Source organism: Suncus etruscus, chromosome 8 (genome assembly GCF_024139225.1).
Source record: "Suncus etruscus isolate mSunEtr1 chromosome 8, mSunEtr1.pri.cur, whole genome shotgun sequence".
Classification (NCBI taxonomy): Eukaryota; Metazoa; Chordata; class Mammalia; order Eulipotyphla; family Soricidae; genus Suncus; species Suncus etruscus.
In genome coordinates, this window is record NC_064855.1 from 95,039,634 (window position 1) to 95,053,659 (window position 14,026).

General features: G+C 37.8%; 1 non-coding gene and 1 pseudogene across 1 annotated transcript; one reads left to right on the forward strand and one right to left on the reverse strand.

Annotated features, from left to right (window-relative positions):
• Window positions 1-379: 379 nt before the first annotated feature.
• On the reverse strand, window positions 380-486 carry LOC126016945 (U6 spliceosomal RNA). The gene has a single exon (XR_007498627.1). It is a non-coding gene; the product is annotated as a U6 spliceosomal RNA (small nuclear RNA).
• Window positions 487-12,848: 12,362 nt separating this feature from the next.
• On the forward strand, window positions 12,849-13,754 carry LOC126015989 (V-type proton ATPase subunit G 1-like; annotated as a pseudogene).
• Window positions 13,755-14,026: the final 272 nt, after the last annotated feature.

Below are 14,026 nucleotides of genomic sequence, written 5' to 3' on the forward strand. Positions count from 1 at the left end.
TACCTTTCTCATTCTTTAACATTATTTTGCTAGTTGTCATGCTAGTTAGTGTACTTAGTTTCTTAAGAGAGTTCACCACTCTTTGTGGTGAGTTTCCAATTGTGAGCCACTCCTTCCAGCCTTAACTCTATAGCCCTTAATCCTATAGTCTCTGGGCCTTATGACAATAATGTCTTTAATTTTTCTTAAAACTCATAAATGAGTAAGACTATTCTGTGTCTATCTCTTTTACTCTGACTTATTTCACTGAATATCATAGGTTCCATGTACATCCACTTATAGAAAAATTTCATTACTTCATCTCTCTTGACAGCTGCATAATATTCCATTAGTTCTTTTACCACCGTTTTTTTTTGTTTGTTTGTTTGTTTTTTGTTTTTTAAATATGGAACACTTCACGAATTTGCGTGTCATCCTTGCACAGGGGCCATGCTAATCTTCTCTGTATCGTTCCAATTTTAGTATATGTGATGCCAAAGCGAGCACGTACCACCGTTTTTTTTTTAGCCATTCATCTATTGATTGTTCTTTTTTAAATTATATATTTAAGCACCATGATTACAAAAACGCCTGTAGTTGGACTTCAATTATTAAAAAAGAACACCCTGGGGCCGGGCGGTGGCGCTGGAGGTAAGGTGCCTGCCTTGCCTGCGCTAGCCTAGGACGGACCGCGGTTCGATCCCCCGGCGTCCCATATGGTCCCCCAAGAAGCCAGGAGCAACTTCTGAGCACATAGCCAGGAGTAACCCCTGAGCGTCACAGGGTGTGGCCCAAAAACCAAAAAAAAAAAAAAAAAAAAAAAGAACACCCACCATCACCAGTGCAATCTTCTCACCATGAATGCCCCCCATCTTCCCCTCATTTATTCTGAGAGAAGTCAAAGCTGTATCATGAGTATCTCTGTGGAGATCCAATTCTATTTTGTAACTGAGGTTCTTGTCAACTCTTAGGGAGGACTTGAAACTTACTGAAACACCCACGAGTGTGAATTTGTGTGTGAATGGATCCTATGAACACGGAAGAACTTAGATGAGCAAATCCCATTCACTAGCTTGATTATAATTTTTGGAAAGCTCTGAGTTTTTCCTACCAAGCTAAACCATTCCTATGTTTCTTGTGTCATTGTTTTACTTTGTGATCTCAGGGTCCAACAACCCTGGGCCTTAAATATATAAAGGCAAGTGGAGTGTTGTTGAGCTATATTCCTTACTGGCAGAGATCTCAGAGCTTATGTGCTTTAATAAACGGTCATTATTTTAAGCTACTAAAAATTTTGTTGTGATATGTCTCTCAGAGAGATAGTTAAAAGAACTGATTAGTATTTTTTGATGAGTAACTGAATCAAAGTGGATTATAGAAAGAAAAAGACATTTTTAAAAAATCACTAAATTCTTGGTAGTTCTAGTTCATTAATGTGTGGTCTCAACTCATTGACATTAAAGGTAAAAACTACTGTCATATAGAGAGGGTTTAAGAAATATATATTAACGTTTTGAGTAGGACTACATACTTGAAAGAATGAGAAACATTGCTAGACTATTGTTTATAGAAATAAAGTGTTTCTTGATGTAAGAAGTTATTCCTCTTTGTAAAGCAGTTTTATTCTTATATAACCATGGATAAATATTTATAAGCTATATACTTATATTTACACATCTGTGCATATGCATGTATATGTAAACATACATTGCCTAGTAGGAATTACATTGTTTAAAATTCAATGTAAACTAAAATCTAAATAAGTGTAAAAATTACATATTAAATTTTATTTTCTTAGAAAAAAGTATAGAATTTCATTCAGAAACATCCACCTATTTACATTTAAATCCTTTAATTTTTTTATTTAATCACTATAGAATAGAGTTAAAAGTTGTTGATAGTTAAGTTTCTGTTATACAGTGTTCCAGTACCCATCCCTTCACCAGTGTTCATTTCTGAACCACCAATTTCCTCAGTGACCCTCCTGTCATTCCACCCCACTTCTCTCCTCTATTGCAGAGATTCTCTCTTCTCTCTCTCTCCCTTATTTTTTTCCATTTTAGGCACTGTGATTTGTAGTACTATTACTGAAGGGCTACCATACTTATCACTTTACTTCCTTTCAATTCCTAGTTCTTGTCAGAGCAATCATTGCCAAATATTATTGTCAAAGTGTTCCCTTCTCTGTCTAAAGTTCTTAATAGATGCATAGAAAACCAAGTCACTTTGGAAAAATTTTTCCAGTTTGCCTACCAGTCATCTCACCAGTCCACAATGTTGTTTTTTTTTTTTTCCCTATTTGTGGGGTTGGATGGGAGATTTATTTTTATTTATCTATGTAGTGATTGATTTTGATCATACCTTGCTGTACTCAAGTAGCACTCCTGGTAAGGCTCAGAGATCCATATGTAGTGCTAGAGATCAAACCTGGGTTGGCTACATGTAAGCACTGAACACATTGTACTACCTCTCCCACACCATAGTGCCTGATCTTGATGTGAGTGAAGGGAAGGAGAAATTTATAAATAATAGCAGTATGTCAATTCCTGAAATAATAAATCACTCCTGGCTCCAGGGACCATATGGGATGCTGGCAATCGAACCTTGCATTTATACTAAGTCAGCTACATGCAAGGCAAACAAACACCCTACCACTGTGCTACCACTCCAGCCCACTAAAGACACATTTTTTTTTTTACGATTTCTTTTTAATTCCAGAAAGATAAAAAAAAAAGCTTGTTAAAAAGCAGAAACAGGGCCCAGAGAGATAGCACAGTGGTGTTTGCCTTGCAAGCAGCCATTCCAGGACCAAAGGTGGTTGGTTCGAATCCTGGTGTCCCATATGGCCCCGGTGAATGCCAGGAGCTATTTCTGAGCAGACAGCCAGGAGTAACCTCTGAGCACCGCTGGGAGTGGCCCAAAAACCAAAAAAAAAAAAAAAAAAAAAAAGGCAGAAAAAGAAACTTCCCAGTTGTGGAGGACCTTAGTATATAACTCATTTAGAGATTCAAAATTTCTGACTGTAATGTAATTTAAGTATTATTAAGTTTTTGAATTTATAATTAACAATAAAACTGCCAGTTTACAAAATTACAAAATGACAAATCCTTTCTTTATTCCAACAACTTAAATGTATTTATAGCAAATTTATTGTGTATTTGTTTTTTGGGGGGGCCATACCCGGTGATGCTCAGGTGTTACTCCTGGCTATGCACTCAGAAATTGCTCCTGGCTTGGGAGACCACATGGGATGCCTGGAATCTAACCACAGTTGGTCCTGGATCAACCCTGTGCATGGCAAGTGCTCTACTGCTGTGCTATTGCTCTGGCCCCTATCGCAAATATTTTAATTTGACTAGACTCAGTTGTCCAATCTGAATTTCATCTATATATATTCTGAGTACATTTTTATGTGTTTATTGTTTAAATACTTTAAAATTTTACTCTATTTAACATATAATTCAATGGACTTTGATAAATCCAGAGTTCAGCATCCTAGTGTCAGATCACTCAGGACACTTTTGATGAGAAATCGGCCTTAATCTTAAAGAAACACATTATTTATAATGAAAAAAAATGCTTTGCTATTTGAAAGAGGAGCTTTCTTTCTTGCTTTGTTGATGAGTAACCCTATTAGATGTGCTGGCAATGAATAGTGTAGCAAAATGGACTGTGACTAGTGGATTGGCCACAAGGTTAAAAAACTTGTGAGGAATGACTTGGTACCCTTCTTTTATTTTCTGCTCCATTTAATAGGTGTCCACGATGCTTAGATACTTAACAGGTTCTTAATGTTGCTTTGAACGGAATGCATAATTTGCTTGTTGAGTCAGATTCGGCAGGAAACATTTTAGTGCCTGTTCAACTTCTAATTATATAATTTTTTACTAATTGTTTTCCTGTTTTCTAGTTCTTTCCTGTCCTTTACCTGTTTCTATTCACACCTTTCACTGTCTTTCCCAGGTGAGGCTACATTCCATGCCATTAATGGTTTCAAGTAATTTGTACCATATTCTAAATACTGTAGAGAATAATACTGCTCAGCAGACATTAAAATAAAACTAAATGCCAGAGGATTCTATGTTGTGTATAAGTAATTCAAACTGTGCTAAAGAAAACAGTACTAGTTATAAAGATCGTAAGTTAGTTCCACTACCTGTAAAGATGTACAAATAGGAGTATTTAAAAAAAAACTCTTTATATTCTGTATTTTGGCAATGCCTGATTACCTAATAACTGAATACACACTTGCCATCTACTTGTATTAAGAATGCACTTAGCAAATTTAAATTAATTATCTACAAACAGCTGGAACAAAATGATTGAAACAGACATGTATCCAACTCTTTGGGAGTGCAAGCACAATTGTGTTCATCTGCTTAATTATCGATGGTTTTGTTTCTTTTAGCTGCTTCTTTCTTGGTCAATTGTTTCAAAAGTCCCACAGCTGTGAGGCTCTGTTTATTTTGTGGGTTTGGTTAGAGTGTGTTATTATTATGGAATTGGGGTACATTTTGAGTTTCATGTGACTCTCTTCTCAACCTAAATTTTGTGTGTTTCTTACTAAGAGATGCTGATGAAGAAAGTCAATTTATATTTGGATATTTGCAGAGTTGGCAAAATTTTGTTATGGCCTATTCTGAGGACTTTCCTTCTAATTTTTAGATCCTAGTACCTAAAGCTATTCTATCTATTACTTAGGTTCTATCTATGTCTTTTTTAACTGGTATAGAAAAAGATGTCACCATAAATGTGATGCCTTTGATCAGGAACCATGGTAAAAAGTAAGTGGCTCTTTTGAGGGTGTCACGAGGGAGCAGAGAACTGGTCTACCACCACATTGTAGAACATAAACATTTAGAGAATTCGGGTCTACCAGGGAATGTTTTGAATTCACAGGCAGAGAAATCTTATAAATATTTCTACAACGGCCATATTAAATTACTCCAGGTAGGACAGGGGTCTCAAACTCAATTTACTTGGGGGCCGCAGGAGGCAAAGTCCGTGTGAGGCAAGGCCGCACAAAGGATTTCGCTTACTGAATATTCGCAATAAAAATGCATTAGTAAGAAAAAAATCGCAAAACATCACATTAAACATTTGCATACCCGAACAGAACTGCTCAGGGTATGCGAATGTTTAATGTGGTTTTTTTCTTACTAATGCTATTTTTATTGCGATTATCCGGTAAGCAAATAATCGCGAATACTGTGATATTTGAAGGCCAGCCATGGGCCACAAATGTTCCGCGGGCCACGAGTTTGAGACCCCTGAGGTAGGACATTTCTTTATTATCTTAAACTTTTATTTTGACATCTCAAAACTCTCTCTCAGAAGTTCTTTGACCTAAATACAGGGGTGTAATTTTTTGGGATGGAGTGTCCTTTATATATCCACTAGGCCTCTTTCTTCCATTTCTCTTTTCAGGTCTAGTATATTCTTGTTGGGTTTCAGTCTGGTTGACCTATCCATTGTTGACAAAGTCGTGTTGAAGTTCCCCAACAATTATTGTGTTGTTATTGATATCCTTCTTCAGATTTGTCAACAATTGTATTAAATATTTTGCTGGCCCCTCATTCAGTGCATATATGTTTAGGAGAGTTATTTCTTCCTGTTCTACATACCCCTTAATTAATATAAAATGTCCATCTTTGTCCCTTACAACCTTCCTGAGTATAAAGTTTGCATTATCTGATATTAGTATGGCCACTCCAGCTTTTTTATGGGTGTTGTTTGCTTGGATAATTTTTCTCCAGCCTTTTATTTTGAGTCTATGTTTGTTCTGACTATTCAGGTGCATTTCTTGTAGGCAGCAGAAAGTTGGATTGAGTTTTTTGATCCATTTAGCCACTCTGTGTCTCGTAACTGGTGCATTTAGTCCATTGACGTTGAGAGAAAGAATTGTTCTGGGATTTAATGCCATCTTTATATCAAAATTTGGTGTGTCTTTTGGTTAGTCTTGTCTTAAATTAGGTCTTTCAGTTTTTCTCTTAAGACTGGTTTTGAGTCTGTAAAGTGTCTGAGCTGATTTTTGTCTGTGCAACCATGTATTCTTCCGTCAAACTGGAAAATGTGTTTTGCTGGGTACAGTAGTCTAGGTGAAGCATTCATTTCATTCAGTCTTGTCACAATATCCCACCACTGCTTTCTGGCCTTGAGTGTTTCTAGTGAAAGGTCTGCTGTAAATCTCAAGGATTCTCCCTTGAATGTAATTTCCCTTTTTGATCTTGCTGTTTTCAGAATTCTGTCTCTATCTGTGGGATTCGTCATTGTGACTAGGATGTGTCTTGGGGTGATTTTTCTGGGGTCTCTTTTGGTTAGTACTCTTCAAGCATGCAGGATTTGATCACATATATTCTTTAGCTCTGGAAGTTTCTCTTTAATGATATTCTTGACCATTGATTCTTCCTGGAAATTTTCTTCCTGGGTCTCTGGGACTCCAATGATTCTTAAGTTGTTTCTGTTTATCTTATCCTAGACTTCTATTTTCATCTGTTCCCATTCTTTGACTAATTTTTCCATTGTCTGTTCATTTGCTTTAAGTTTTTTTTCCAATATCTCCTGCTGTATGGGATTGTTATTTATCTCATCTTCCACAGCACCAAATCTATTCTCAGCTTCTGATACTCTGTCCCAGAGCTTATCCATTTTGTCATTCACTTCATTTACTGAGATTTTCAGGCCTGTTAGTTGACATGTTATTTCAGTTTGGAGTTTTGTGATTTCTGTCTTCATATATTCTTGGTTCTTATTAGTGTTCTGTTCAACTGGATCCATGGTTTCTTTGAGTTCGTTGAGCATCTTCCATATTGCTAGTCTAAAGTCCTTATCTGAGAGGTTGATTAATTGGTTGGTCATTATCTGGTCCTCAGAATTGTCATCTTCATTCTCTATGTCTGATGCTGGCCTGCGTTGTTTCCCCATTGTCACACTTGTATTGTGGGTTTTTCTATATGTTGTGGTGGTATTCATTGACTAAATGATGGAGGCAGTATACTCCTCTGGCTCCGCCCTTTCTGGATGGGTTGACTTGCCTCCAAGGAAGGGGAGTCCTCCATGGATGAAGCCTCACACAGGATCAAATCTTAGGCCCGAGCACGCAGCAGAGAAGAGAGTCCGGAGAGAAATGCTGGGCTTCAGTGATCCAGCACAGATCTTAGTGTGATTTTTTTCTTCTTGTTGCGATGGTGTTCTTTTCTTAGAAAGAGCGCACGGCCGCATAGTGATGCGGAGCTTAAGTGCTCTTCTGGAGCCTCTTTTTGGCCCACTCCCAACAGGTTCACGCAACAGGACAGTAGACAAACACACACAGGCAGCACTCACAATTTTTCACATTTGGGCCCCTCTGGGCAGGCGTAGTTTTGTGGATTTTCCCAGCCTGACATCACGAACAGGGGACCTGGCTTCTGCAGAGTACTGCTTATAGCCAGTTTTCACTTTATGGAGCAGTTCCTTGGCGTTCCTGCCCTATAATTGGCCTCTGGGAGAGCAAGTTTTCTGTAGCCTCTTTTCGGCCCACTCCCAAGAGGTTCACGCAAGAGGACAGTAGACAGACACACACAGGCAGCACTCACAATTTTTCACAGTTGGGCTGTAATTTTTTAATCCAGGTAAAAAGTTCAATTGTAAATTGAATTGAAAATTGAATTAGTGTTATATGAATATACGAATATAGCAGTGCCAAATATAGTATCAAACTTAACCATAAACATTCTGTCAGCAAGCTTGCTTTGGGGCAGAAAAGGCAAGTCATCTAGAGATTGAACTCAGGGCCTAGTACCTGATATAGAGCAATATTATTCAGAGCAAAGGTTTGTGTGTGTGTGTGTGTGTGTGTGTGTGTGTGTGAGAGAGAGAGAGAGAGAGAGAGAGAGAGAGAGAGAGAGAGAGAGAGAGAGAGAAAGAGAGAGAGAGAGAAGAGAGGAGAGAGAGGAGAGAGGAGAGAGAGGAGAGAGAGAGAATGGGGGAGGGCAGAGGGAGAAATGATTTAACTCATGAAGCACAGGTAATTTTACTAAAATTTTATTAGCTGAAGACACTTCAACTCACAATTAGAGAGCAATGCAGAGAGCCCTGTCCTGAAAGCAGGTCCTTGTTGTTGTTAAGTCTTCTGGGTGTTAAGGGAAATCTCTTTTGAGTAGGTTAAAGGTAGAGCAACGGTAGGGTCTTCCCTGGTAGAGGATTGCTTCCAGGTGATGTTGAAGACAACCATTGTTGCTTTGTAAATTGCATCCCTGGTTAAGGGGTGAATTGAAAATGTTTATTCTTCTGAGGCCTGAGACAGGTCAATATGACAAAGTTCAGGGTGTAAGGTCCCATTGATTACAAGACTTGTGTGTTCCTATCTCTATTAGGTAAGAACTTGCTTGTATGTAGTATTTTCCCATTTTAATGAGCCTATGCAAAATAGGTATAATGCCACATGGCGTTATTGGTGCATATGGGGGCCGCTAGAACAAGTTCAAGAATCCCTGTGACTTGGTTCTAACATAAGCTTTAAACTGAGGGATTGAACTACTGGGATTCTGTAGATCACAAAGAGAAAAACAAAACGGGAAAAAGCGTCACTGTATAAGAGAATATTTACTAAGAGTTATATGTTAAGGAAATACATAAAAGTTATTCAAGGTAAAAAGTGTAAATAAATATGGGGTAATGATTGGAGGTGAGAACATGTAGGATTAGAAATGAGATTATAGGGTGGTGGGAAAGGGCAGGATACAAGATAGATATTCTGCATATGCAAAACTTAAATTAAGCATAGGGAATACAATTATTATATTCTGTACGAATGGGGGGGCTCTCAACTCCAAAAGGTTTTAAACATGAAGATCAGTGAGAAAAAAAATAGCCAGTAACTTCCCCAGTGCAACACAGCACAAAGCAGCATGTCCTAGCACCCCACCCCCCCCAAGCTAGGGAGAAGGCCTTTGGCCTGGAGTTTCACTGGGTCTCCCCAAACCCCATGTTTGCAAGAGCTAGCCTCTAAAATAGAAAAGGATTCAGAACCGGAAGCAGATATCTGCCTTCCCTCCTTCCCATGCCCCTCCCCTTTAGTGCAGGGGGAGGGGTGGGGAAAGCCTGGGGACCTCTTTAGAGTCCACCCAGCACCTTCCTTTCTGGCTGCCTGGGCTGGCACTCAGGGAAGGCCTGGAGTCCAGGGGGAAAAATGGGGGACAGCTGCGAGCCTGCCAATGCTCCCAGCACACCCAGGCTAGGGAGAAGGCCTTCAGTCTGGTTCTCCTCAAACTGCATACCTCCAAAATAGAAAAAGATTTGGTATAGAACTGGAAGCCAGACATCTGCCCTCCCTCCCTCCATGCCCCTCCCACCCTAGTGCAAAGGGATTGACATGGAACACATGCTGCTTTTTATGTAGTATTTGCTCAATGGGTTTCCTGGTTTGCTTCATATACTTATTGTCTATGTAATAAATATAAATCTGTCTATAAATCAGAGGTATTGTCTCTGGCTTCTCAATTTTGTAATTGTTATGAGTCTATCTTTATACAGTTTTGACTTCAACTTTCTAAGTATAATTTGAAGCTTTACTAAATACACTACAGAGTTATAGTATAATATAAAGTACAATTTGAAAACTTCCGTTTCTTTTTGTCTCAAAATTACCTTGGTTATTAGAGGCTGAGTTATTGGCTATTTGGTTATCTGAGTGCAGAGCCAGGAATATATGATTTCATATACATTTTATTAGAAATTTTTAAATTTCTTGAAGAATATCATAACATTTTTGATAGAAATTTATTAAATGTGTACAGTGCTTTAGGTAGGACTTCACTGTGATAATTATTCTGACTCATGAAAACGGAAGGGTTTCTATATCTTGGTGTCTTTTTTATTATCAGTGACTTATACTTTTTAATATATTAATATTTTATTGACTTTTGATTCCTAGGGATTCTTGATGCATTTTCATATATGTTAAAGGGAAATTTTAAATATCTTAGCTTAATTATTGATTGCATCTAAAAATTGTATTTAGAAACCTTTTTCTGGACCAGAACAGTAGTACAGTGGGTAGAGTGCTTGCCTTACACTCAGCAGATCTGAATTTGATCCCCAACACTCCATATGGTGTGATCACTGCAGGGGTGATCCCTGAGTGCAGAGCCAAGAGTAAACCTGGAGCACTGCCTGGAGTGGCTCAAAACCCCTCTAAAATTTTAGCTTTATATAGGATATTGGTCTTTAATGCTCATCAATCATATTGGTCTATCATTTTCATTTTTGTTGATCTATTTATTTGCTTTTTATTAGATAAAGTTGGCTTCATAGAGGCCATTCAAAAAGATTAATGTCTCTGACATTTTTGAAGAACTTGAGAAAAATGTGCAATGATTCTCAACATTTTAGATGTCTCACTATTGTATCTGTTCTACCGGGGCTTTTTTTTCTTAGAATACTTCTTTTTATTTTTTTTTTATTTATTTTTATTTATTTATTTATTTATTTATTTATTTATTTATTTATTTATTTATTTATTTTTGGTTTTTGGGTCACACCCGGCAGTACTCAGGGGTTATTCCTGGCTCCAGGCTCAGAAATTGCTCCTGGCAGGCACGGGGGACCATATGGGACGCCGGGATTCGAACCGATGACCTCCTGCATGAAAGGCAAATGCTTTACCTCCATGCTATCTCTCCGGCCACGGAATACTTCTTTTTATTTATATATATATTTTTTGCCCACACCCAGCGGCACTCGGGTTACTCCTGGCTATATGCTTACAAAATACTCCTGGCTTGGGAGACTATATGGAATACAGGTGGATCAAACCACAGTCTGTCCTAGATCAGAAGTGTACAAGGCAAATACCCTAATGCTGCTCCACCGTTCGGGACCCTTGTTCATGAAATATTTTAAAATTACTCTTTTAATTTCCTTACTCATAAATACAGTCTCAGGTTTACTTTTCTGCCTCATTGGGAGAATCTGAGTCTAAAGAGTCATTTGTTTGTTTTAGGTTTTTTAGCTTCAATGTTCTGAATTGCTCATATGACCTCCTTATATTTTGTATTTCTTGTAATCACTCCCCTTTTACCTCTACGTTTGTTGTTAAAATTGTTATCTTTTTTCCTTCATGACACTAAATAAGGGTTTATCCATCTTGTGTCTTCTTTTGACAAACCAACTCGTGGTTACACTCACTATATAATTTTACAGATTTTCAAGTCATTAATTTCATTTCTAATTTTTATTTTTTCTTTCCTGCTATTTGCTTTGGGATTATTTATTATTTATCTAGCTTCTCAGACTACAGAAGTTAGGTCATTTGCTGAGTTTTTTTCTTTTTCCCTGACATAAATCTGCATTAAATTCGTATATTCTTTTTTAAAAAACTCACCAGGATTAATAAAAATATGCTTTTCTCTAGAAGAAAACTTTTTATTTATATCCTATTCTGATATTTCATTAGCAGCCTGAAAACCAAATTTATAAACAATGATAAAAAGATAGATGCAAAATTTAATCACAGAAATTTTATCACAAAAGAGTTTACAAAACTATAATGTAAGAAGATGGTTATAATTTGGGCTCATGTTACAAGAGAAAGAGAAGCGACTTATGAGATAGGAATAACAATTTTGAGGGAAAATAAGAGACTATTAATAGTACAAAAATAAATGACCTTTAGGAAAGATGATTGAGTCCTTGAGAATCTAGATGAGATACTGAAATTTTGTGAAAAGCAAGGTTGCCTTAGTATAGTATACACACTTCTTTCTCCTGCCAACATTCATTGACATTGTCAAAAGCTAAGATTTTGTCAATAGATATTGACGTTTCATATTTCTTTTTTTTTTTTTACCTGACACAGAATCTTTACTTCTAAAGGAGTATCAATACACCACGTAATAAGATGTCACGGGTTCTTAAATTCTACCATCTACGAATTCTGATGAAGAGATCCTACAAGCAGGCCAGACGATGCTACTAGAATCCATTGTGCTGGGGAAGGCTGGTGTAAGTCTGGCTGCTGCTTTACACAGGTAACAACAAAGAACTATTTACTGTTTTTTCATTGATAAAGCCCCTGACCTTCAAGAAAGCTTTAGGGAAAAAAAAATTTAATCCCTTTCTTTCTTAAAAATATTATTTTTACTATATCTAAGAAATCCAGTACTAAGACACATATTAATATGTTGCTTGAGCTAAAAGGCACAGAAAAGGAAAGTATACTAAATTTCTAAGAAAAATGAGGTCAAAAGCTGAAATCTTTGGAAAGCTAAAAGTTTATACAAAGTGAAGAGGTTTGCTATTCTTTCAGAAAAGTGAAGGGACCTAACACCATATAAATAATTTAATGCCTTTTCATACAGCTAGACTCAAGCTCTACTATAGTACCGTGTCCCGTGAACGCATGTGACGGCCACGGAACAGGCCTGGCTCTCTTCTCTGCCTAGCTATTGATGTGATAGTTTTCATGGATGTGTGGCTGAATGTCGCATATGAAGGTCAAGAGGTTATCCAGAACCTCTTCCCTGTTCTGCTACATATATAAACATATAGTTTGTGAGACAGTTATAGCACATTGTTTATATTGTGTAGTGATCTCCATCAGGACACATGAAATTTCTGAGCTCAGCAGTTCTGTAATTGTAACTATTGTGGCTGTTTATATAACAACATGATATGATTGTAATGTAACTAGAAATGCCCCCAAAGGCTGTTTTATTTAATTCAGTTGTAACCATTACTCTTGAACTGTGTACGACAAAATAAAATTTGTTGAAATTTTAGCATGAAAAATAAAATTTATAACATCAAAAACAAAACAAAACAAAAACAAACAAACAAACAAAAGAGTTGCAAGGCGCCGGGCCTGGGCCTGCGAGTGTTGGGTCGGCGCCATGGCCAGCCAGTCGCAGGGCATCCAGCAGCTGCTGCAGGCCAAGAAGAGGGCCGCCGAGAAGGTGTCGGAAGCCCGCAAGGGAAAGAATCAGAGACTGAAGCAAGCCAAAGAAGAGGCCCAGGCAGAAATTAAATAGTACCGCCTGCAGAGGGAGAAGGACTTCAAGGCCAAGGAAGCTGGCCTTGGGATCCCACGGCAGCTGCAGCACCAAAGTGGAGAAGGAGACCCAGGAGAAGATAACCACCCTGCAGACGTTTCATATTTCTAACCTGCCTTTCAATCACCTCTGTCGATTTTTCCACATATTCTGCATATGGCCCCATAACTCCCTGAATAATCTATGTATAGCTCCTCATGAAATAGATACCTGAGTCATTTTTTTCCTAAACTTCAACTTCCCTGACAAGTTTTAAAACCACCCGGGGTAGTCTTGCCTACCTATTTCCTTTTGTGTACTGTCCTTTACCGAATAGCATTTTATAAGAAAATGTGACTCCTGTAACTCTCTTTCCAGAGTGATCTAGACTTTTATTTAACCTTAGAATTTTCTTCAAACCACATTTTCCATTGTGAATATTGAGAGCACTCAAATAGATTTTTGCTACAGTGATAAAGACCTGTTGAGTCAAGCAGCCAACATCACTTCAGGTACCAAAGTATTAGCAAACAAAACAGAAAAGAGGACCATACTCCGAGCATGCTTTCTTAAATTTACTGAGGCAATCCATATTTAAACCCGTATAGTTTGAAATGTTATTGTTTTTCAGATGGGGAGAATTTGTTTTTGACACTGTTATTACTAATTTCAGGTGACATCTCAAACCGGAGTACCTTGTTCCAAAACGAGGATCTGGTGAGACCCAGGTCTGGAATCAACATTGATGCAGAAAAATCCACAGAATAAAGAAATGCAAGAACAGGTTTAGAATATCCAGCACTCAAGCAAATATTCCACCACAAAGCACCCTGTTGCTAAGAAGTTTCTGCAGCTTAGTGGAAGAAGACCAAAAAATGAGCACCTACTTTCCTCTGACCCCTGCACTTATTGACAAAAACCAAGCCATACCTAGGGTGGGAGACAAAGACCGAGTAGGAAATCATACACTAATCCCATCATCAGATTACACCCTAGGGCGGAGTATGAATATTTATTACTGTGGGATGAAAATTCATTAG